The 25,443-nt window shown below is 38.3% G+C and overlaps 1 long non-coding RNA gene across 2 annotated transcripts in view; it reads right to left on the bottom strand.

Moving 5' to 3' along the window:
- LOC144308590 (uncharacterized) overlaps window positions 1-25,443 on the bottom strand; it is a 125,668-nt gene that overhangs the window by 32,467 nt on the left and 67,758 nt on the right. For both annotated transcript variants that reach the window (XR_013375015.1, XR_013375016.1), the window contains exons 5-6: window positions 20,363-20,470; window positions 7,670-7,767 (exon numbers count right to left, since the gene is read on the bottom strand). This is a non-coding gene — a long non-coding RNA (uncharacterized LOC144308590). The remainder of the gene's footprint in view (window positions 1-7,669; window positions 7,768-20,362; window positions 20,471-25,443) is intronic.

Here is a 25,443-nt window from a genome sequence, read left to right as displayed (position 1 = left end):
CACTCACTTTCAGCTGGGATGTGGACACTCCAGAAGGTCAGCTCCATAGGGTAATTCCAATACTGCATTGGCAGTTCACCATCAGTATGATGCAATAATGACTGAAACTCAGAGAGCCTGTATAATGAGCACTTACACTGGTCTAACCACTTTCTGTTAAGCCCTGCAAAAGTCCTGTGGGTGTGACTATTGTCATTTCCAACTTTTTATATTTATTTTTTTGATTTTAAAAAAGATTTTATTTATTTATTTTAGAGAGAGAGAGAACACAAGCAGTGGGGGGTGGCAGGGAGGGAGAGAGAGAAGCAGACTCCCTGCTGAGCAAGGATTCCAACATGGGACCTGATCCCAGGACCCTAGGATCATGACCTGAGCCAATGATAGACACTTAACCAACTGAGCCAACCAGATGCCCCTGTCATTTCCATCTTATAAATGATGAAACTGAGGCCCAAGAGGCTAAGGGATTTGCCCAAGTCCAGACAGCCCATATGTGGTAGAACTAGGATCCAAACCCAAGGAGTTTGATTTAGGGTCCAAACTGTTAATCACTATTTCCCAAAGTACTGCTCTCAGCTAACTCAGTGTGGCAATGATGACTATAGATAAATAGTGATGACCAAAAGCTGGCTAAGGAATGTTTACTTCTTAAAAGATTTATAGTAAACTTCATGTGACTCATTATTCACCCAGAATACACGTGATACCAACATTTTTAAACATGTATGCAGGGAGGAGATTTTAAGTGGGAAAATACACCTGTGTAGTTTTCAGTGTTGCAAGCAATACAAGATGTGTCAGAAAGGCAGTCCTATGCAGCATGACTCCAATTACCTGGAATTCTATTTTGTCCTGATAGTCAGCCTGGAATGGTGGATCAGATGGCAGAGAGGCTTAGGGGCTCAGCAAAGAAGTCTGGGATTTGCCTTGAGTCATTGGAGGTGATTGAGGAGGGGACAGACATAATGAGATAATGTCAGCTACTATTAATCTGGCAGTGGTGTCCAGGTAAAGGAGAAGAGAGGCTGAAGGCAGGGGGCCAATGAGAAGGCTGTTGTGGGAATGAGGGCGTGGCTAGCATTGAAGTAGAAAGAATGAAAAGAAGGGGGTGTCTGGAAATGAAAGGAAAAACCAACAAGACTTGGTGATTAATTGGATCCTGGGGTAGGGGAAGCAGGCACAGGTTTTTCAGGCACAGGAAGAGATGACTTTGTGGGAAAGAAGGTAGAATCACTGACTTTTATGTAAGATGGTAATGTTGAAGAGCAGTGGATAATAGGTGGCAAGAGATACTGGACTGGAAGGTAGGGGAAACTCAAGAGTTATGACTTAGTAGAGAAATGGGAGCTACAGTGGTGAGAATTGGAAAAGTAGTGAGAGCGGGACTGAGAACCAAGAAATGGGGAGAGGAAGTAGGAGTCCCTGAGAGGTGGGCAGAGCAGTGAGTGTCAGCATCAACAAAGAGAAAGATAGAGATCTGCCCATAGAACCTAACTAGAAGACTATTGATGACATTTGAGAGTAGTTTCAATGGAGCTGTATTAGTCCGGGTTCTCCAGGGAAATGATCAATTTTATATGTATGTGTATATAAACACATATTTATATATATGATTTTTTATGCATATTATGCATATATTATATACATATGATCTGTTATAAGGAATTGGCTCACACAATTATGGAAACTAAGAATTTCCAATACCTGCAGGTAGCAAGCTGAAGACTCAGAAGAGCTGATATGTAAGTTCAAGTCCAAAGACCTGAGAATCAAGAGAGCTGATTGCATACATTTCAATTCAAAAGCCACCCAGCTAGAGACCCAAGCAGAGCAGATATTCAGTCTGAGTCTGAAGGCTGAAAAAGACCAATGTCCCAGCTCAGGCAAGAGAAGTTTCCTCTTGCTTAGTCTTTTTGTTCTATTTAGGTCTTCAGGTGATTGGTTGAAGCTCATCTACATTGGGGAGGGTGATCTGCTTTGCTCAGTCTACCAATTCAAATCTTAATTTCATCCAGAAACAACCTACAGACATGCCCAGAATGTGTGACCAAATGTCCCAGCAGCCCATGTCCTAGTCAAGTTGACACAAAAAATAAACCATTGCAAGTGCCATGAAGTCAGCTTTTTGGGGACTAAATAAGGAATGTGTGGTGGGGAAAGGTGGAAGGAAGACATAGCCACCTCCTTGAGAATGTTGGCAGCCAAAAGGAGAAAAATCACATGCTAAACTGAAGGGGCAGCAGGGTCAACAAAGAGTTCTTTAAATGATAGAGGAGACCTTTAGACTTGACTCTCCTTTGCTAATCCATAAGGACATTCACTTAATCTTTTTTCCCCAAAAGGTTATTGGATTGAGTATACAATTTCCATTCTAACTATGTTTGCCTAAAGGTAAGTTTAAGTTAGTTTGCATTTTTGGCAGGCACGCCAACTATTGGCAGAAAAAGATGGTTGTGAAATGATCTGGGGTGAAGGAAAAATCAAATCTATGATCTAAAATGTGTTGTGAATAAAAGTGCACACTGCTTATAAAGATAATCAAAGTTAATTGTTTTATGTTATTTGTGGCTTTTTGTCATTGAAGCAGAAGGGATCCAGTTTTTTTTTTTGCCAGCATTTGTCGGCGTGCCTTAGCATTTACTTAAATACAAGGAAATACACCTTCAAAACTTTGGTGCCAGATGAGTCAGAAGCAGTAAAGGGACCTGCAGTTTGGTCAGCAGGACCAGGTGGCAAGTCAGCTGTGGCACAGCAACATGTCCGCCCCAGAGCGAGGGAGCAATGCTTACAACTCAGGAATCCAGACTCTGCAAAACCTTTAGGGTAAATGGTGACAAAATCGTTTTTGAGCCACAGACCATTTGCTAGAACCCAACCTCCATGTTTCACCAGTGCTGTCCCTTTTTCCCACACACCTCTGCTCTTAAATAAATTCCACATAGCCAGCTGGGCCTACACAGTCCTGGTTAGCCTTCTTCTTGGAAATGGCATTTCTCTCCTCTTGTCACCTTTTTTTTTTTTTTTTTTTTTTTTAAGATTTATTTATTTATTTGAGAGAGAGAGAGAATGTGTGAGGGTGGGAGAGGGGCAGAGGAAAAGGGAGAGAGAGTCTTAAGCAGACTCTACACTGAGTGTGGAGCCAGACACAGGGCTCCATCTCATGACCCTGAGATCATGACCTGAGCCAAAATCGAGTCAGATGCTTAACCCACTGCACCACCCAGGTGCCCCTCATCACTTAACCTCTTCAAACAGACCATGTAAATACACCTATCTAATAGTGCTTGTCTCCAGAAAGTCATGTGCATATTGTACTTGGCCAAACATGTCCATTAACTGCCATTTCTCGGTGGCTGTGCTGTTTCTTTACTTTTCTCTCTCTTTTTTTTAAGATTTTTAAATTTATTCATTCATAAGAGACACAGACAGAGAGAGAGGCAGAGACACAGGCAGAGGGAGAAACAGGCTGCATGCAGGAAGCCCAATGTGGGACTTGATTCCGGGGCTCCAGGATCACGCCCTGAGCTGAAGGCAGACACTCAACCACTGAGCCACCCAGGCGTCCCTCTTTACTCTTCTTAACAGAGGGTCTGCTCTATGTCTGGTTGAGATCCACTCATTGATTTACAATGATGCCCCACATGTATTCTCAGGGTTATCACTCTATATTTATTATTATCACATCACAAGCGTACCTCAGAGATATTGCAGGTTTGATTCCAGACCAATAAAGCTACTATCACAAAAATATGAGTTGAGTGAATTTTTTTGGTTTTTCAGTGCATATAAAGGTGTGCAATAGTGTTATGTCTAAAAAAAGAATATACATAACAAACAATTACAATATCACCGTAACAATAATAAAAACAAAAGGCACCTGGGTGGCTTAATCAGTTAAGCATCTGACTCCTGATTTTGACTCAGGTCATGATCTCAGGGTCATGAGAACAACCCTACCTTGGGCTCCATGCTGGACATGGAGCCTGCTTAAGAGTCTCTCTCTCCCTCTCCCGCTGTCCCTCCCTGCACCCCTATCTCTTCCTCTGTAAAAACAAAACAGAAAAAAACACACAAAAAGCAATAATGTAATAATAATGAAAAGGTTTGAAATATTGTGAGAATTACCAAAATGTGACTCAGAGACATGAAGTGAGCAAATGCTGTTGAAAAAAATGACACTGATAGATGTGGTTGATGCAGGGTTGCCACAAACCTTCAATTTGTAAAAAAATGCAGTGTCTGTGAAGCTTAGTAAAGCAAAATGCAATACAAGTGCTCAATATAATGCTCTTGTTAGATTATTTGAGTATAATTAATTATTATAGTGTAAAAAATATAATTGAAGCGAAAGATTTTAGTTAACTACTCTATTACATACTTCAAAGTTGCTAAGAAACTAGATCTTAAATGTTCTCACCACATGCAAAAATATGGGACACAATAGAGATGTTAACTAATGCTTTAACAGTAATCATATTGCAACATATAAATGCATCAAATTAATACATTATATATTAAACTTATACAATGTTATATATCAAATATATCTTAATACTAAAAACATATATAATCCCCCCAAAGAAAAAAGAGGTATTATTATACATTACACATTTGATATGATAATAATGCTTAGTGAAATCTTTTTTAAATTATATTTTTATATAATAGTAATTTAATTATATTAAAATAATCTAACAAGACCATTAATTGAGCACCTATGTGCTCAGTATTATGTTGAGACCCATGAGATTCAGAACAAATAGGACACATAATACTGGCCTTCAGGCTGACTACACACAAACTGGGGAAACAAGACCCATACAGAAGGAGCAACAGCTAACTGCCCTGTCTGGGTTGGCCACGGAAGCACATCCAGAAGACTGGGAGGCAGGAGGACGTTTCTTCCTTGCTTCAGACTCTCTGGGAAGGCCACATCCTTCCATGACTACAGTTTCTGTTGGGCCACTTTTATGCTTCTCACTTGGTCTGGTAATACTGTATGTCTCTCTTGTTCCTTCCCTTCCAGGGGTAATAACAATTTCCTGCTATTGCTAGTCCTTGGTCACCTCACTTTTCCTCCTCTGTTCTCTTAATTCTGTCCCTTCCTCTATCAGTAGCTCCTATCTTAAATTCTCTTCATCTGTAACAGTGTGAGTGGATTTTGTCTCCTGCCAGGACCCTGACTGATGCAATGAAACCTAAGAAGTTGCAGGCAAGGGGTTGATTTGCTTCTTGGTAGAGATTCTAACATGTCAACCAGAACAAATACTTGTTTCATAGAGGAGAAGATGGTTGGCCTTCCCCAGTTGGAGGGGAGGAGGAGCTTTGAAAGACACAGAGAGGAAAAAGCAAGGGCTTGAAGTGAACAAGTTGGTGTTGTGCATAGACAAGTCTTATTCGTGCAGCTAATTTTTAGACTTTAAAAAGTTAAATAAATCCTTCCTAGAGGCTTATGCTTCCTGAACTGTCACTTGTTTAAAAAGAGAGCTACATCAAAGCCCCAGCCACCAGAATTCCCCAGAACCCAAAATTTACAGCCCTGCTGGGGGACACTACAGATCCTCAATCAGGAGAAGGACTGGAGGTAAGCACGGAATCCTTTCAGCTTTAATTACATCTGACATAATATTCTTTTTCAAGCTTTGCTAATTGAAATTAAAGAGCTGCCACAGTTGGACAGGGACAAAAAAAGAATCCATTTTTCAGCCATCTCTGATTTAAGGAAACCAGGGTCAATTTCACTCCCATGGCTACTTAGTCTTCCAATGGGTGACACAAAACAAAACACAGCGTTGAAGAGGTGAAGTGTTTTTGACTATAGCAAGAGCAATGTTATTCAGGAGTTCATAGGACAAAGGATAGTTAGCCTTGTGGCCACTATCTGTTGCTAAAATGATCCAGTAAGCCAGCTCCTCTCAGTGCCCCAAATTACTGAGATATCTACTACCATGGGCTGGAGGGGCTAGAAACAATCAAAGAAGACAGAAAAATGCCTGCTAAGGATCTTTGGCTAGGTAAATCTTTCTCCAAGTAGGGAGGGCGGCAAAGGGTGGTTTTATCACCCTAGGGGCCAGTTATTAGTAAAAGGATGCTGAAGAAAAAAGAATTTCTACAATGTGCTTAAGGATGTGCCAAGTGCTTTCAGAGAAATTGTCCTATTCCATTCCTACAGCAATGTGGTGACTCAGGTCTTAGGGAACAAAGTAGACTTTGAGCTAGGGGGCTGAAGTTTGTGCATGGTTTCACCAAAAAAATCTTATGTGCTTTTAGATCTCTGTGCCTCAGTTTCCTCAGATAAAACATGAAAACAACGGCCAATCCTCATAGCTGAATGATAATCAATTTAAGCAGATGGATTTCTTTGGATGGAAAGTTCAGCCTGTGTCAGGAAATAACAATTGTTAATGTGAAAAGAAATAAAAGTAGAAGAGAATGCAAATACTCAAGTAGTGACAATACCAACCATAAGAACAATGAGTAACTGAAATTTAAGAGCTTTTACCAAATATAGTTCTTGTGTGTGTGTGAGGTGGGTGGGTGTTTGGTTAACTCACAATTATAAATTCTCTTTGGAAATGGCATAAGAAATGAAAACCAATCATGTCTCTCTGTGTAAGTGCTGCATAATCAGAGAGGGTTTCCCTCGTCATACTAAGAAATAGCACCCTTGTCACTCATTTCTTTAAACCTACTTTATGTTATATATTTACTAATTTATTTTCTGTTTCCCAACTAGAATATAGGCTGTAGGAGGGAAGAGATTGTGTCTATTTTGTTGGCTGTTGACTCCTGAATACCTATAACAGTGCCTGGTACATAGAAGGTACTCAGTATTTATTGAATGAATTTAATAATGATATGATATAAAACTCAGTGTTAGATATTTTTCCAATTATTTTTGTATATATACATAAAACATATAGCATAAAATATAACAAAATAACATAAATATATAACATAAAATTTACCATCTTAATTATTTTTAATTGTACAGCTCAGTGGTATTAAGTAAATCATAATTTTGTGCTACCTACACCATCGTCCATCTCCAAAAGTCTCTTAATCTTGTGAAACTGAAACTCTATACCCATTAAACAATAATTCCTCACTCCCTCTCCCTCTACCCCTGACCTATTCTACTTTCTGTCTCTATGATTTTGACTATTGTAAATAAAAATTCATATGAGTGGAATCATACATATTTTTTTTCTTTTTTGTGACTGGCTTAGTTCACATAGCATTATGTCCTCAAGTTTCATCCATGTTATAGCATATGTCAGAATTTCCTTTCTTTTAAAGGCTGAAATGTTAAATATTTTGATTCTCACAAAAGTTTTTGAATAGAGGTACCATGAAATATCTACATATTTCATCCTATCTTCTAAAAATGTGCATTATGAAAATGGTGGTAATATTGAATGTAAATCTCATTGCAAAACAAACTCAATGAAGAAATATTCACTTGCTTTAATATTAAATGTGGGATCAAAAGTACATGTGAATATCAACCTATGTTACAGAAGTGGACTATAGAAGATTCAGGTATAAAGCAGAAAAATTAGGTCACAAACAGTATTTTCTGCTCATAACAGTCTGAGGGGTAAGTGAAAATATTTTGTATTCTTATCACTTGATATGGTAAAGCCTGGCGCTGAGGAACCACTTTTACCTGGTGGATATCCACACTCAGATCTCTTATGTTAAAGAGTTCTCGGGCTTCCAGATCTCAGAAAATGACATTCCATTCATCCAAAGTGTCTTAAAATCCTAAAATAAGACAGATTAAATAAGGTAGATTAACTATGTGTGTTTATCTCTGCTTACATCTGAGACCTTATTAAAATGATTGTAGAGGAATTTTTAAAAACATAAAAATGCACTATAGAAAGAGAATGAAAGAAGTAAGAAAGTTAAATGATTTTTGGAATTTAGAGGCAGATGACTAAATGAGATGACTCATTTAGCAAATAAAAGAGGCCACAGTCTAAAGTTAATTTAGAGGGTGATATGGATAAAGGGCTCTGGATTTAGGCACAGGTACTGGATAAAATCAATGAGGAATAATTAACTTTCTTCCTAGTCCCTAGTCTCAATGCACAGAACACCAGCAGCAACATATCTCCTCCTCCAGGCAGGAGATCACAAGTGCATTCTCTGGATAAACTAAATGGCCCTAGGGATTAGATTTCCCCTCTAGCATTCTCTATCTGGTAACCCTAAACTGAAGTCCATTAGTTGGCAAGCCCTGCTCCCACTCCTAAATAAATTCCCCCCTGTTTAGAACGTCACATTTCAATAGGAGAGACAGGCAAGGATTTTTTTTTTTTTCAGGAAAACCCCTAAAGGGAATAGAGGCACAAAAATAGACAAATAGAAAGCATGAACATGAAAGAAATAGAGATAAGGTGGGGAACAGAAAAACATTTTAAAAACAAACAGCCTCTAGTTTATATCTGTAGAGAAGATGTTATTATAAAAGGGAGCATTTGCAGAATAAGAAAGTGTTCTTAGAGTTTAAAAATAAATAAAAAAATATGGTGTAGAGTTGGAATATAACATCAAGAAAATCACCCAGAAATTATAGCAAGAAGTGATGGAAAGCATGAAAGAGCAGATAAGAAACATAGGCTGTGTCTATCTAGAAGAGGTTGGCAATTAATGGTCCATGGGCCAAATATAGCCCATAGCACGTTTTTGTATGTCCTTTAATCTGAGAATGCTTTTTAAATTTGTAAAAGATTGTGTATGTGTGTGTATGTCTGTGTATCTATTATCTATCTATCTATCTATCTATCTATCTATCTATCTATCGAGAGAAGAATATGTGACAGAGGATATATATGGTGCCCAAAGCCTAAAATATTTACTATCTGACCCTCTACAGAAAACATTTTCTGACCCCTGATCTCGAAGGCCAACTAGAATAGAACAAGAATTCTAGAAAAAAAGAATAGATAAAACAGAAAGAGGAACTTACCGAAGAAATTATACAGGGACAGTTCTCCAAACTGAAGGACTTGAGTCTCAGTTTGGAAAGGTACGTAGAGTATTCAGAACAATAAAGAAGATGAGGCCTTTACCAAAGAACATCACTGAAATTCCAGAATATCAGGGAGAAAGAGAAGATCTGGAAAGTCTCCATAGAGGATAAAAAAACTGGTCACTTACAGAGAAATGAGAGAAAAGACTCCTCAACAGCTACACTGATGCTAGAAGAAAAAAAGTAAGGTCTTACAGATCCTGACTTTTAACCTTGAACTCTGTATCTGGCCAAGTACTAAGAATTATTAATACTAACATATTTCACACATGAACAGACATAGAAAATTTACCTTCCAAGTGCCTTTGTTAGGGGGCAGTAGTTACAGATATGTTCTCCTAAAATAAGAGAAAGCAAACCAAGAAAGGAGATGGTCGGATCCAGGAAACAAAGATCCAATGCAGGAAACTGATAAAGGGAACTTTCAGAATGTTGACTGAGGGCAGGACTAGAGATTAACTGGTCTAGAGAGAACACAAAGGGGAAAGAGAACTCTAGGAAAAAAATAAGAGTGTGGTAGGTAGCTTCTAAAATGATTTTTAATGATCTTAGACTTCTGGTGGTCATGCCCTTGCAAAACTCTTTCCTCTTAGGATGGGCTGGACCTAGTAATGTGCTTCTAATAAAAAGAATATGGTAAAAGTGAGGGGATGTTACTTCCATTATGAGAGTATAAAAAGATTCTGGCTTCCATCTTAGTCTCCATCTCTTGCTCTGATGAAAGCCAGCTGCCATGTTGTGAGCTGCCCAGTGGAGAATGTCTGGCAAGAAACTGAGGAATGGTCCTTGACAAAGCCCAGAAGGAACTGAATCCTGCTAACAACCACTTGAATGAGTTTGGAAACAGATCATCTCCTAATTGAGCTTTGAGATAGTCATCAGTCCTGGCTGACATCTTAGTTGCAACCTTTTGAGTAATCCTGAGTCAAAAGACCCAACTAATTCAAGTCTGATTCCTTTCCCACAGAAATTTGAGATAATAAATTGCTTGTGTTAAGCCACAAAGTTTTGAGGCAATTTGTTACACAACCATAGATACTAATACAAGGGAATTGAATGCAAACCTAATATGCAGCATTTGAGGGAAAAGGTCAATCAATGATAAGTAAGCAGCAAACGTTGCATATAAATGAATAGCAAATAGAAATTATCAGAAAATCCCAAAGTTGCACTTGTACTTGAATCATAGTTCAATTTAAATGTAATCATAGTTTACTACTGGGCTTAAGAGTGAACAGTATTAACATAAGCACACTGTAGTAAATATTAAATATTTAATTAAAAATAGGAGTAACATAAGGTTTAATAAGATAACTTAATTCTTATTTATCATAATATGAAGTATCTGGTTAATTTCTTTCTTTCTTTGTTTTTCTTTTTTTTTAGAAAGGAGGGGAGGGGCACAGAGAGAGGGAGGGAGAGAATCATAAGCAGGCTCCATGCCCAGCACAGAGCCTGACATGGGGCTTGGTCTCAAGACCCTGAGATCATGACCTGAGCCAAAATCAAGAGTTGGATTCTTAATCAACTGAGTCACCCAGGTATCCCTGGTTAATTTCTAACATTGCAAGTACAAAGTAACGTTAAATACATTATCTATAAAAATGGTAACTATCAGAAGAAACAGCTAAAAAATTGAACATAATAGGACAACCACCAAAATGCTTAGGGATAATAATTGACAACCATGAATTTTCTACCCAATAATTATTATTCAAAAAGCAAGGTGATATAAAGATATTTTCGACATACAAAGAGTAAGAGTTTATTTATCTTAGACGCTTGCCGAAAGAACAAATAAAATTGGTTCAAGAAGATAGATTCAACTTGAAGAGAGGAAGATGCAGGAAGCAGCAGTGAGTGAGCAAAAAATAGTCAAACATGTCGGTAAACTAAATAAATACTATTTAAACAAAACAAAAACAAAAACAAAAATCAACCAACCAACCGATAAACAAAAAAACCTCATTTAGCTTTTAAAAAAAGGATGGTAAAACTAAAATGCCAAGAAGTCCTAACAGGCAAGATGGGTGGAAGAAGGTAGAAAGGCAGTTAAGGCATCTTAAGATCTTTGTTTTGATCAGGAAGAGGATAAAGATAATAATTATTTTTTCTTTATTTTTTTCTTCCTCTGTTTTTCTCTTTTCTTCTTTTGTATACAACCAAAGCACATAAATTCCCTCACATCTAGGTAGACCCATGTAATTGAGTGGCCTTGGAGTGCGTGAGGAACTGATTTATATATACCTCTTGAAAGCCTGGCCCCTAAAATACCCCACAGTGTCTTCCACACTCTTTTTTTTTTGTCAGCAGAGTGCAGAGTATCCAGGCCTGAGGATTCCCAAGGAATCTCAGGGGACATGGAGCCACCAGGTTGAAGAACAGGTATCTCAGAATCAGAACCTGGAGGAGAGATGCCCTATTACAAAAATCTGCATGAACTTTCCATTAGGCAGAAACAGTTGTACTGTTAAGCTGCTAGGATATTTTATAGTTTAGCTTGCCCTATTTTGACTAATTCAGAAGTTAGTACCTTCAAGTGAGCTGCTGCCCTGATAAAAAACTAAAGCATGTGGCAATGGCTTAGTGGTCAGGCAGTGAGTGGCAAGGATGCTGTTAACAATGACTAGAAAGATGAAACTCATGGTGTGTAGTGGTAAAACATGATAAAACTGTCACTTGTGGCAACTTAGTAGTCATAAGTTCTCCTAAACCAGTAGCTCTAGAGGAAGAGTCTAGAAGACAGACTATTTGTAATGTGTTTTGATTTTTATTGGTTGCCTTTGCTAAGCTATTATTATAAAAAGGAGATGAACCCAGGAGAGAATCAGTTGATCTCTAAAGCAAAAATCAATGGGATAAAAAGAGTCCAGACATTTGCAAAGTCAAAGAGTTGAAAAAGCTCCACAGCTTCTAGATCCCAAACAGGAGAGAATACATGACAAAGGCCTGGTGAAACCTCTCAGTGCAACACAGATTGTGGCAAAGACCAGATTGAAGGTCTAATCTTCCCATTGGAGGTTCCAGATGGCCTTAAGCCAGTTGCCATTAAATTGAGAAAGATTGGCATGAGGACAAAAAAGAAAAAAAAAAAAAAAAAAGAGGCAGGGTTGAAAATCATCTCTAGGAAAATCATCTCTAATGTTGATTGTAATTATTGGCTCATGCAAGTGACTGGGAAGCAAACAGACTAGAAAGCCTTTATTAGTTTTTAAAAGAATTTTACTGTTAAAGAAACCATGAGTCTAGATTAAAGAAGTCTTTATCTGCTTGAGACATAAAACACCCTTAGGTTTCCCAGCATAAGCAGAAAGCAGTGCCCTATAGACCAAGAGATTTCTTCCCATAAGGGTGTTTTATGCCAACCCATAAGATTCTAGCATTTGGGGCAGCCCAGGTGGCTCAGAGGTTTAGCGTCGACTTTGGCCCAGGGTGTGATCCTGGGGACCTGGGATTGAGTCTTACGTTGGGCTTGCTGCATGGAGCCTGCTTCTCCCTCTGTCTGTGTCTCTGCCTCTCTCTCTCTATGTGTCTCTCATGAATCAATCAATCAATCAATCAAATCTTTTTTAAAAAAGATTCTAGCATTTGTTAAGAATGAGCAACTGTAGCATACCTCTTTTTGTTCCTTTTCTGACAGGGAATATTTAATTACAGTTCTTGCCCCTGCTTCACTACAGTATATATAGTGCGTGACTAGAAGGTAGGGAGAGAAAATAAATTCTTTTAGTTCCTTGGTTGCCAGGCCAAGAAGAGTTACATCTGACCTGATAGAGAAATTTGTGTATGATCGAAAGATCCTGGACTTTGAACTAGAATGGTTATTGGATGGAAATTTGGGTTGTCCTCCTAGGGTAAGTATGTTCTCCAGGCAGGAAGAAGAAAAGAATTGATATTTGCTGTCCAGAGAATAGACTGTGAAAGAGACTGCTAGTGCTTATAAATATCCAGTTCTCTCCTTCCTGGACATTACTCTGCAATCCTTGCATCTAGATGAAACCATGTGATTGAGTTCTGGCCAACAGAACATAGGTAGAGGCAGTGGTAAATGTTTAACAACGGGCTCTCCATAAAACAGTATGTCCATAGGTACTTGAGTTTATTATAAATTTGCTGATATAAAGAATGTATAGCATATTATTTACCACTAATAATATAACAATTACATTATGCATAAAAATTATGCAATACTCTATTGTAATTTCCATACAGCCAAATGATTCTCTCAACGCTTTTGTTGATTTTTACTGAACCCTTGTATTGTAGCCAACCTATGGTTACAATTGATGAATGAATACACTTCCAACATGAATATTCGTTGATATTTTCTTTCACATTATTGAGTAAGTGAAATAATGAAGACATATGTCAGAATTGTTCATCAGTAATGTGGGTAACTTCTTGGCTGAGTCAGTTAATGGTTATCAAATACTAGAAGAATATTTCCTTGATATTTTGTGCTGTTCACAATGTAATGACTACAGATACAGCATGCTTTTAATTAATCTGGATTTTTAATACTTTCTTTATAACTTCTAAAAGTCTCTAGATAATCAACAAAATAGTATAAACCCTGATTTATAGTGTTTGCCAATTTCTATGATATAAATATCCCTACTATTGTCTATTTCAAACACCCAACATGATGGCATTGAACATGGAGTCAGGAAGAGATTAACCATTCTATAGTATTCTATAGCATTTCCCACTTAGAGATACAAAGGACATAAATAATCTCAAGCATAAATGATAGTAAAATGTAATAAGAAGTTTAATTTTTATTTGTTTATATAATTTCATTTTTAATAATGTGTTTAATAAACAACTTGCAAAATGCCAAAAAATTTAATAGGTAGCTCTTGAGAACTGTCATGAGCTGGCTCCAGCACACCACAGGGATGAGGTATGCCACTTACACACCAGACTTCTGAAATGTGCAGCATAACCTTTATATACCCTCTCTTCACTCATTGGCCAACTCAATGCAGAGGACCCAGTGAAGGACTCCAAGAATGCCTTAGGGGACAGCAGAACCTGGATCTTTGAGTCACTAAGGATATGCCTAAAAGTGTCTTCCTACTAAAAATATCTACCTTAAACATTATGCGAGCAAAATATAAGTGCTTGTTGTGTCAAGTGTCTGAAATTTGAGATTGTTTGTTATAACAAAACCTACTGCTAGAAAATCTTAAACATTAAAAATAAAATGAGTGATTTATATAATTATATAGTATTAAAAATAACTCAGATATAGAGGTCAATATGAGGAATAATAGCAATGTTATAATAACAGATCCAATGTCAAACCATCTTCAACATCATATCTAAAATGATTAATATTGCCTGCTTATCTTTGTTTTCATCCACTGGTGAGCTCTGTTCTCTCCCTGTATATAAAGCCTATATAAGGCTTTAAAGGTATCTCAAAAGCAATGTTTCTTTTTTTTTTTTAAAGATTCATTTATTTATTCATGAGACACACACAGAGAGAGAGAGAGAGAGAGAGAGAGGCAGAGACACAGGCAGAGGGAGAAGCAGGCTCTTCGCAGGAGCCCAATGTGGGACTCGATCCCAGGTCCTGGGATCATGACCTGAGCCGAAGGCAGCTGCTCAACTGCTGAGCCACCCAGGTGTCCCAAAAGCAATGTTACTGATGTCAGAGCTTCACTTATAGTTTACCAATTTATTTGACAAATATTTGGGGTCAAAGACCAGAATCTCATGGTTGTAGGTAAATTATTGCTATTTGTCAGAAAGCTTTAAAAAAACATCCTTCAGCTTTAACATAATACTTGAAAGATACTGTTTTAACTGTTAAGGCCACTAGATATTAAGGTCTGCATCTGTGTACAGAATCTTATCTGAACTAATTATCCCTAAAGCTAGAATCTGTGGTCTTTTCTCAGGGAATATTCTGACAACACTTAAACTAAGCACAAGGAATCAGTGGGAAACACACTCAAAAGATACTTAAACAGAAATTAAGAAATGTCCAACAATAAATCAAAGGAGTCTACCAGAAAACATAAATGCCTTGAAACACTATTTTCTCCCAGGCTGAAATGTTCTTTAAAAAATTTTAATGTAAATATCTAACCCCCAGGTTGAAGAGTTCTTTAAAATTTCAAATATAAACATCTGACTTGAAGTGTAAAACAATTCAGAAAGCACAGTAGGTAACAGTTTTGAAGAAAACACATTTCTACAGATGTCTTATCCCTACACCCGATGTTCACTAGGGACCTACCATGTGTGACTTAGGCGCCAAGCAGAAGCCATAGTGGTGAATAAGCTTTCGTGGAGGAAGTGGCATGGAATTGCTATATAAGAGTGGGGAAAAGGTCATCCTAAGCTTAACAAATGGCTTGAACAGAGTACACGGCATATTTGAAAAATGAGTAATGTACTAGGGGGTCAAATTGTATGAATGGCATACTAAGGATTTTGGACTAAACTTTGTATACAAGGAGGGAATCACTGTGGGGTTTTTGCTTGTGTTAGAAAGATAGTGCCCTGGCACTTTAAAGAACTAAAGGACAGATGGAGGATTGTAGGCCGAAGACAACTGGGAGAATTTTGCACTAGTCTAGGTGAGAGACAGGGCTCTGACACAGGACTGTGGGAATGGAACAGAAGAGGCAAAAAAAAAAAAAAAAAAAAAAAAAAAAAGAGGCAGCCATGAAGCTTGGGGGAAATACACCACAGGACTTGCTGACTGACTGAGAGTGCATGTGTTGGGGGCCATGAGGACAGAGCTGCACTCTCATGTCTGGAGTCTGTGGGGGACTGGTCAATGGGGGCAATTTTACTCAAGATGGCAAAGGTGAGGTGTGGAGACATGCACTCAGTTTTGGAGACACTGAGCTGGAGAGGTCATTGGGAAGATCCAGATGGAAACAGGACACTCAGGGAAATAGGAAATAGGATACAGGACAGCACAGGTGGCTCAACAGTTTAGCTCCATGTTCAGCCTAGGGTGTGGTCCTGGAGACCTGAGATCGAGTCCCACATTGGGCTCCCTGCATGGCGCCTGCTTCTCCCTTTGCCTGTGTCTCTGCCTCTCTCTCTCTCTCTCTCTTTCTCTCATGAATAAATTAAAAAAAAAAAAGGAAATAGGATACTTAACTTTCCATTTTGAGGATAAGTCAATTTTAATACACATTTTGTTGAGTCTCTGCCAAGAGAAGAACCTGGGTCTTAGCCACATCAAGTACATGGTTCAGGAAGTTCCCTAATAAAAGCAGCCTTTGGTTTCACTGGAACCTTACCCAAAGAGGGGACTTAGTAGGAGAATTAAATGGATTCAAATCTGCCAGATTAGCTAAGACTTTTTAAAATTGTACCACTCCATGGTAATGTAAGATTGAATAAATAGATGTACTCATGTAGTACTGTTGGAAGTAAACTGGAATAACTCTTTGGAAAGTAACTTGGAAATCTATATTGAGAGCCTTAAAAATGATTATACTCTTTTTTTTAAGGTTTTTATTTATTTATTCATGAGAGACACACACAGAGAGAGAGGCCAAGACACAGGCAGAGGGGAAGCAGGCTCCATGCAGGGAGCCCGATGCAGGACTCGAACCCGGGAATCCGGGATCACATCCTGAACCAAAGGCAGACACTCAACTGCTGAGCCCTCCAGGCATCCCTGATTATACTCTTTAAATCAGTAATTCCTCAGGCTATTCCAAAGGAAATAGTTATTTATTTATTTATTTATTTATTTATTTATTTATTTTATTTATTTATTTATTTTCCCTAATTAAAAAAAAGCTTTCTGTGCAAAGATGTTCATCACAATAGTGTTTGTGTGATTAGTTTGAGAATTAGCTTAGATACTCAGCTAGAATGTAATGGTTCAGTAAATTATGACAAATATGTTAGATGGAATATTAAACAGCCATTAAAAATGTTTGAAAGAAGTTTGTTACTTATGTGATAATATTAAATGAGAAAAAATGATATTTGGTATCATCACAACTGTAAAAATAAAACCAAAAGCCCATGAGTAGAAAATCAACAATGTCTAGAAGAAAATACCATAATTTTAATAGTGGCTGTTTTCAGGCACTAGAAACTGGTTTTCCCTTATTTGATCCATTCTTTTGCATTTCCCAAATTTTCTATCATAAGCATTTAATGACTATTTAATCAGGAAAATAAGCTCGAACCAGCAAATACAGAATGAAGACCAATAAGGACTTTGAAATTGAAAAGCCTCAGAGAGGGCTCAGAGACAGTACTCTAGCACTTTGTCCTGAATCTGTAGAGACATTGAGGGGAGTAGGGTCTCTGAACAAATGCCCAGATGCTAAGACACCCCTGGAGTTATTTCTTCCACTGGTATTTTCTCCTATTCACTGACTGCTTTGGGAAAGGTTAGGCCACCTAGCAAGAGACTTTCTGGACATCTTTCCTCAGGGCTACTAACTGCTCCCCAGAACTCACAGTTTCTGGGAAGTGGGTCTTTTCTCCCCATCTAGCAGCAGCTTCTCAGACTCAGGGAGCTGAGAGAAGGTGGAGGAAGGTGGCAGGAAGTATGCGATTGCTCTGAGACACACCACAAGCCCATAAAGTCTGAAAGGTTAAGCAAAGACTGAGGCATGAAGAGTGAAAATTCTCTATTCAACAATAATTTCCCTCCTCTCTCAACTCTTCTTAAAATGGAAAGAAAGGGTGCAAGATGACATTAGGCCCTTTAAAATATGCAAAATTAGGAGCTGGTGCAGACCTCATTAACACCCGCCTCCAACATCATTAAGATGTTTCCAAGAAAATTAATTGAGAGACTCATTAAAAATAAATTAAGAAAAATGTGTTGCAGAGCGCCTGCACTCAGCTCATAAATCACAGCTCAGAGCTCCGGCCCGCTGCTCCGGCAATTAACTCCAACCTATTTGTTTTATCCTGACTGTGAAAATTAGAAAGCAGACGTGGAGATTAGATTAGGGACGTCTGTCAAGCGGAACTTGAAGTGAATATTTTAGGATACAAAATGGAAACCAGGAAAACAAAGAAAGCAGAGATTTCATTCTGAGGAGCTTGTCTTTGAAAAGTGACAGGCAGATGAAGGGTGTTGGAGGGAGAGCGTAGGGAAGGAATACATAGGCTGGGGAGGCAGGAAGGGCGGGGGCGACAAAATAAGAGACATTTGAACTGTTCCGGCCAGGAATAGCACAATGCATTTGCATTAGAAATATAAACAGATCTACATCTCCGTGAAGATGGCATCGAGACATAAAATAGATGTTTCTGATGATACTTGCATGTATCATATTTTAATGTTTAGACATACAGCCGTTTGGCCTAATCACTCAAAAACAGTTATTGGTTTCCTGCAGTATGTTATGTATCAGTGATGACTACCTGTTCCTTTATGTGATGTGAAATATGTCAATCCCTTCTGTGTATCTCTTAACAACACAACCAACAGTGACTGAGTAGCAGGCACTCTGCTGGCCTCATTCACCTGTGTGATCCCCTGGAACCTGAGTATCTCCAAAAAGGAGAATCATTTTATAAGATGTGGACACTGAGACTCAAAGGAAATGGATGGGAGTTGCTTGGCCAGTTGCATAGGAGTTGCTTGGCCAGTAAATGGCAGAGTTGGGATTGCAATCCTGATGTTTTGATCTAAGAACACTGCAGCTCTCAGTGACACAGCTTCTATTAATTCAAAAGTATATATTGGGTCACTGTGTTTTTCAGACCCCAAACTAGAAAGCCTTTTTGTTCTTCTCTTCCATTCTCCTTTATATTCTACTTCTGCAAATATATATTGCAGACCCACAATGTGTCATGCACAGTACCAGGTCTGGAAGGATATAATGGTGGCCTTGTTGAGTTTAGAAGGATAGGCACTGGATAAATCCCGGTAAATGTGTGAGCTGTTGTAAAGGACATGATCAGAACACTATGCAAAAGGAGGCAGAGACTGTGTCCATCATTCGGGTCATTTATTAAATGCTTACTATATACCAGCAGTGAGGACACAGACATTGGACTACTGGCTCTCCTGCTTACTAGTTAGCAAGACCTTGGGTAAATTACTTAACCTCTCACTTTCCACATCTGTAGTATGGGGATAATACTAGTACTTACCTCAGAGGTATTTGGAGGATGAAAGGAGAAAATCCATTAGAAGCCTTTAGCAAAGTGCTTGTTCAGAGTAAGCAGTGAGTAAATGTCAGCCATTATTATTTAGAGGTGACATTTAAGGTGGCTCTTAAAGGAGGAGTAGGAATTTAATCAAAACTTCATTTCTGGGGACAGATGCAGCCTGAGGGGTAGTATTTAAAGTTATTTGGATCTTTCAAATAGAAGAGGTAGTGAGTCATCTTGAGTGGATAATGAGATGCAGGCCAGCCTACAATGACACACAGCCTCCCTGAGCCAAGGGTCTGGCTACCTGGGCTATGAGTGGGAGTGGCATGCAGCAAGGCAAGGAACAGGTAGCACTTAACTTCCTTTCCTCCAGAGCATCTCAGAGGCACTAGGGGAAAACCCCATGTACAAAGGAGAAGCATTCAGGTTGAGGAGGTGTATCACATCACAGGATTTTCACATCTCCTTCTTACCTTGCCTAGGATATAGTTATGGATCCTTTTGTAGCCTTTGAAAATTCAGTGGTAGTGAAGTGGATTGTAGTCTTTTTTTCACTTTGTTTTAACCTAATTTTCAAAAGACTGGGTGGAAGTCTTAACTACAGATCTGTTGGCCTATACTTATTTTTAGGACTGTAAAAACCCAGAAGATGCCCATATCCAAGCTGAAACTCAGCTGGATATTCCCATTTGGCCCTAACAGTTGTTTGCTATTGGTGGTCCTTATAACTAGTCAGTGATTGGGCTTTAAGGAGTTATTCAGTATTTTGAATATCACTCCTACTAATAAGGCTGAACCAAGGCAAAGTTTGAAATATTTGAAGTTTGAGAATAAAATACTTCCTCATTAGTAAGTCACTAGCCCAAATCATAAGTAGGGGCCAACAGACCTGTAGTTAAGGACCTGTAAGCAGGACCTGATGAATATCCTGGACAGAAAAGGAAAGAGTAAACCTACAAAAAACATGCCAAGAGAGGGCTTCCAGATGGCCAGAAGGCAGTAGGAAAACCATTAGAGAGAGGATGGGGTTACAGAAGTTACCTCTTAAAGCTTCAAAGCTTATTTTGGAAGGCATATAATATACGAAGAAAAACATACTGGAAAATTTTTAGCTAATATTCTAAATTTCCTTTAAAAAAGTTTCTATCTCTACCTTAAAGCTTAGAAATCTGTTGAAGGGGAAATACCTGGGAAGGGTAACATTGTAGTTCTTACCAGACAGGATGAATTTCATACCCTTCCAGATGACAGACTTTGACAGTGGAAAGGAAATAAGTGCACATGGCTCTGACAGCAGAGGATGGGGTGCTGAAGTCTCCAAAGCTGTGAAAATAAAGCCAATAATTTGCCAAGGGCTGGGCTGCTGATGGCAACATGTGGAAAGGATCATCTTCAACTCTCTCCTCCACTTGGCCCCATAACCAAAGAGGTGCCACTTTCTGTGGCTTCTACGTCCTTCATATCTTGTACATCCATCTCTTGCCCCCATCCTCTTCTGAAAAAGGTTGGTTCTGTCTTGCCTGGGCTCTTACAGAGGTCTCCTACTGAGTCTCCTCTCCTCACTGCACTGACAGACTTGTCCTACAGCATAGGTGTAATCACATTACTCCTCTGCCCCAAGCCTTTGATATCTACAGGATAAAGTTCAAGTTTCTCAATTTGGCCAACTTGAATGTGGCTGCAAATGATCTTTTCCCATGTAATTCTCACCAATTCCTCCTTTCTAATTACACATTTTTGACTCTTGCCCAACCAGATTGCTCACTACTGCCCAAGCACACACTGTATATTTCCCATGCCTTTTACCCCTCCATCACTTCAGACATACCTACCTCAATTTATCTCTGCCTAGCAAATTTTAACCTCTTCTTCAAAGCCCACTCCAAATGCTCATTTCAATAAAGCTTTATGACTGCCTACTTCCTCCCTCAGAGAGAAGTAATTTGCTTTTAGAGTTTGCACAGTGCCTGCCAATACTTATTGAATGACTGAATAAACTTTCTCACAGCAATTATCACGATGTCTGTTACACCTCAGTTGGTTGCAATACGTGTGCTTGTCTGTCACTTCACTAGATTCCAAGCTCCCAAAAGATATGAACCATGCCTTATTTGTGTCTCCCACAGAACCTGTACCTTGCACATAGCAAAGGCTCCTTAAATTTTGTTACACTTTACATATAATGAAATTTGAGTGCTTTGACACATTATATCATGTGTTCTGGGTTACTTGTGTAAATAAGCACATAGTTCTGCTTTTGATAATGGGGAATTAATGGCACTTGTAGATTAATTTTCTCGTGACTCACAGGGGCAGAGCTTAAGGCCATTTCCCCAATTTCTGGTTCAGTGCTCTTTGATCTATCATACTTTATCCACATATCAGCACTCCTCAGAGAACTAGAGCACTTCACAGTTGTTACTTCTGTAACTACCTAGAAGAAGGTGGCCTGCTGGAGAAGAAATGTTCCAGCAGGATAAACCATGCACCCTTCAGCATGCATCAAATGATGCACAGATGATAAATCAGTGCTGATGATGCACAAAACACCTTGTTTTCACTTACCATCTGTGATCAAGCTTACCACCGTGGGTCAACTTTCATCTCAGGACAGTGGGGAATTTTAGAAGTTGATAGCCCCTCACAAAATCCTAGAAACTCTTATTTAGACATAATCCTCTTTGCATAGCCCATAAATAATAGGTGAATAGTCATATTTCAAGAAATAAGGCTGGATTACAGATGAACAAATCACCACACTTGTTCTTATACCTGAAGATACATGTGCATATGTGAATGTGCATATACACACTCACACACCAGGAGTAGAAGTCTTCAGGAGCCAAAGTGTCTCTGTGCTACCAATAACAACTCTCTGAGATGCCCCACCCAATTTCTTCCCATCAGTGCTGTATTTCTGCAGAACAGGGGCATCCCCAGCAGGAGACTACACCCTATGCTATGAATCCTTCCTCTCTGACAAACTACATATTTTTATGCTTTATTATCCAACTGGGCAGGTGCAGGCTTTGTGAGCACTGTCTGAATATTCCTCTGGGAATACTTTGGTTACAAGATTATTCTGGGCTATGGCTATCTTTTGATACCTCTTAGGTATTATCTAGTGTTTCCTGCAACAATAATTAGAGCAATTAGCATGGCCAGTGGCTTTGGACTGATTTATTCTCTTAAGCTTATATGCAGGTAAGAAAGATTTAACTGCTCTGGTTCTGTCAAGGTCCAAATGATGCCTAGGTTTCCACTGCTTAGTCAAGCATTTCTGGGGTTAATTTTCATTAAAATGACCCTGACACTAATGACAAGTGACTGCTTCTGCCCCCATTTGCAATTTTATAATAATGTCCTTTTGTTTGCTTCTCACTAAAGGATACAGAGACATTGCCGAAAGCCTCCATTTGTCCCCATTACATATCATTCTTAATTTTAATTTCAGAATTGTTTCTTTAAAAGAACCTTATCTCTCTTTTAGAGTACAAAATATTTGAGGACAGAAACTGTTTTTTAAATAACTAGTACAATATGCAGTTGAAATGACAAAACAAACAAGCAAACAAATAGCTCTATATTTGAACTAACCATATTCTAAGAATTCATAAAGAAACATTCAGGTTTGAATCTTGCTACAACATATCATGAGAGACCTTTTGTGAGTTCCTGAACTCTCTGATCTACATCAGCAAAAATAGGGGTATAAGGCTCACCTCAAAAGGTTTTAGTGAAGATGAGATGAAAAAAATTTTTGTGAAAGCATCAAGCAGTGATCAGATGTTGGATGCACCCGAGCATATTAACGTATTACCAGTGGCCAAGCTAATCAAAAAATCCACCTTAAATGCCCATGAAAATCTAAGTAAAACAAGAAAAATTTAATATATTTCTTTTATGTCCCCTATCTCGGTTTTATTTGTATTAAAAAGAAAAAAATCCTTAAAAATTTAGTGTTTTTCAGAATTATAAAGACTACTTAGCCTAACTTTCTCATTTTCTGGGCAAAGAAATTGAGATCCGGAAAATTTAACTTCAAAGGTATATGATTAGTAATTAGCATAGACTGATTTTTCTTATGTCCTGCACACATGATAGTTTGCACTGCTGTTCTGAAAGATGTATTAAAGAACTGATCCTTCCTCTTGACTCTAGAGTGAGGATGACTGATGACAGCAATTCAGCTTGAATAAGTTAAATATATATACAAAACTTTTTGTTATGCTTTCAATGATTAAAGAAACATATTCTAGAAAATTTGGAAGAAGGCTGTAGCAACAAAAGTTAAAATTACATACAGTCCTATCACTCAGTGACAAATATTTTTAACATTTTAATTGTTTAATTAATTTGGAACTGTTCTATATATTTTTTATACTTGAGTTTTGTTTTCATTTGACATTATTCTACAGACATTACCCCTACATCATTAAATGGTCTTTGAAAAAATAATTTCAAAGAGTTGAATAACATTCCTCCATGTGGATTTATCATGGCTCAGGATGCAGAATCACATGCCCTTAAGAGTTAGACAAATTTGGGATGGAATTCCAGTCCCACCCTTTAACAGCTGAGTGATGTAAAACCAGCCACTCAACCTCATTAAGCCTCCATTCTCACATCCGCAAAATATTGATAATACTCATCTCATGTGATTTCTATCAAGGTTAAATGGTGTAGAGTGTATATATATATATATATATATATATATATATATATATACATACTTAGCAGTGTGCCTGCACACAATAAGCATTCAATAAACGGTAGCTATTTATTATTGTTATTATTTTATCACACTCTTATTATTGGACATTTAGGTTGTTTCCAGTTATAAGTAAATACTGGGGGAAATATCCTCCTGAGGTTGGCAGTGTAATAGTGTAATCTACTTGAAATGTACATCTGTTCTAGTGATTCCCTTATTTAAAGATTTCTCATAGTTTCCCATCAAAGATTTTCAAATTTTCAACAGTGGAACCCTTCTTTTAAATATCTTAAGTAAAACTTCCCAGGGAACTTAGGTTGTGAAAGGCTAGGGTTCAGAGCTTGGACCAATTCCCAGCCCCATTCCTGTCCTTGTTGACAAAGTCCCCTAAAACTTCTTTGAGAAACACTAGAAACACTAGAGCCACTCTGAACACACTAGTAGTACTTTTAACATACAGAGTAACATTAAAAGTAGGCCCCAGAACATGGTATATGATATTTCCAAATTGTCCATTCCCAAAAGACCCTGAAGTAGTTTCTTTTCCTACCACTTGGCTTATGTTGTTGCTTCTTTCCAGTATGTCCTGACTTCCCATCTTCCCAAGTCTAATTCATACAACCAATTCAACATTATGGACCACTTCCTCCAGGAAGTCTTTTCTGCGCCAGACTGGTGAGATCCTCCTCTTCCTTATTTTCATGATACCCAGTCAAATTATCTGTCACTGTGGGTACCACATCCTCATGATGCTTTGGACTGGGAGCACTTAGAGGGCAGAGACTGTCTTATGGATAGCATAGTGTCTGGCACTGGTAGATGCTCACTAAAAATATTTGTTAAATATAAAGAAACCCCTCATGAATGAATTTTGTGGTGCCTCTCTATTTCCTTAGAAGGATTTTGTAGAAACAGGATTACTGGATGAAAAAGGATAAATATTTCCAGCCTACTTGATGCTCTTTTAGTAAGATTAAAAAAAAAAAAGATAGAAGGCCTTCATTTGAAACATGACTGTCTCCTGTGTCCATTAAGTGTTTGCTCTTTGTGTCTCAGGTGATGGGAGGGGGGGAGGAGGTACAGCACAAAAGCCAATTTTTGAACCACAAAAATTGGTTTTGGGGATACCTGATTTGGTTGAGGCAGGCAGAGGTATCAGCAGTTGGAGTGACTGGTATAGAGTGGGGTCCTAAATATAATGTCCGAAAGCAGATGTTTATCAGATAGTTGGAGATACAATGCTAAAGTATGGCAACTTTCATCACTTGTCATCCTTGTGCTTTCTCTGAGTCTATTTTCTCATATGTAAATAAGTTATATGATATTTCTTAGGGAGTCATTGGTGATTAAATTGAATCAAACAGGCAGATGATACACCTAAAATTCTAATACATACATTTGTGTGTTTTTATTGTCTGTTAATGAGATGGATAAAGAGGAGTTGGATAATCTGGGCTACATTGGAAGACAGAGTTCCAAGTTTAGAAAACGTTTAACTGATCTCTCTCTTGGGCTTCGCTTTTCATAGAATCCTATAATGCTCATGTGCAAACTATCAGGACATAACTAGATCATTCTATGC

Source organism: Canis aureus, chromosome 3 (genome assembly GCF_053574225.1).
Source record: "Canis aureus isolate CA01 chromosome 3, VMU_Caureus_v.1.0, whole genome shotgun sequence".
NCBI classification, from domain to species: Eukaryota; Metazoa; Chordata; class Mammalia; order Carnivora; family Canidae; genus Canis; species Canis aureus.
Note: the sequence above shows the minus strand (reverse complement) of the source record. Positions and strands in the feature narration are given on the sequence as shown.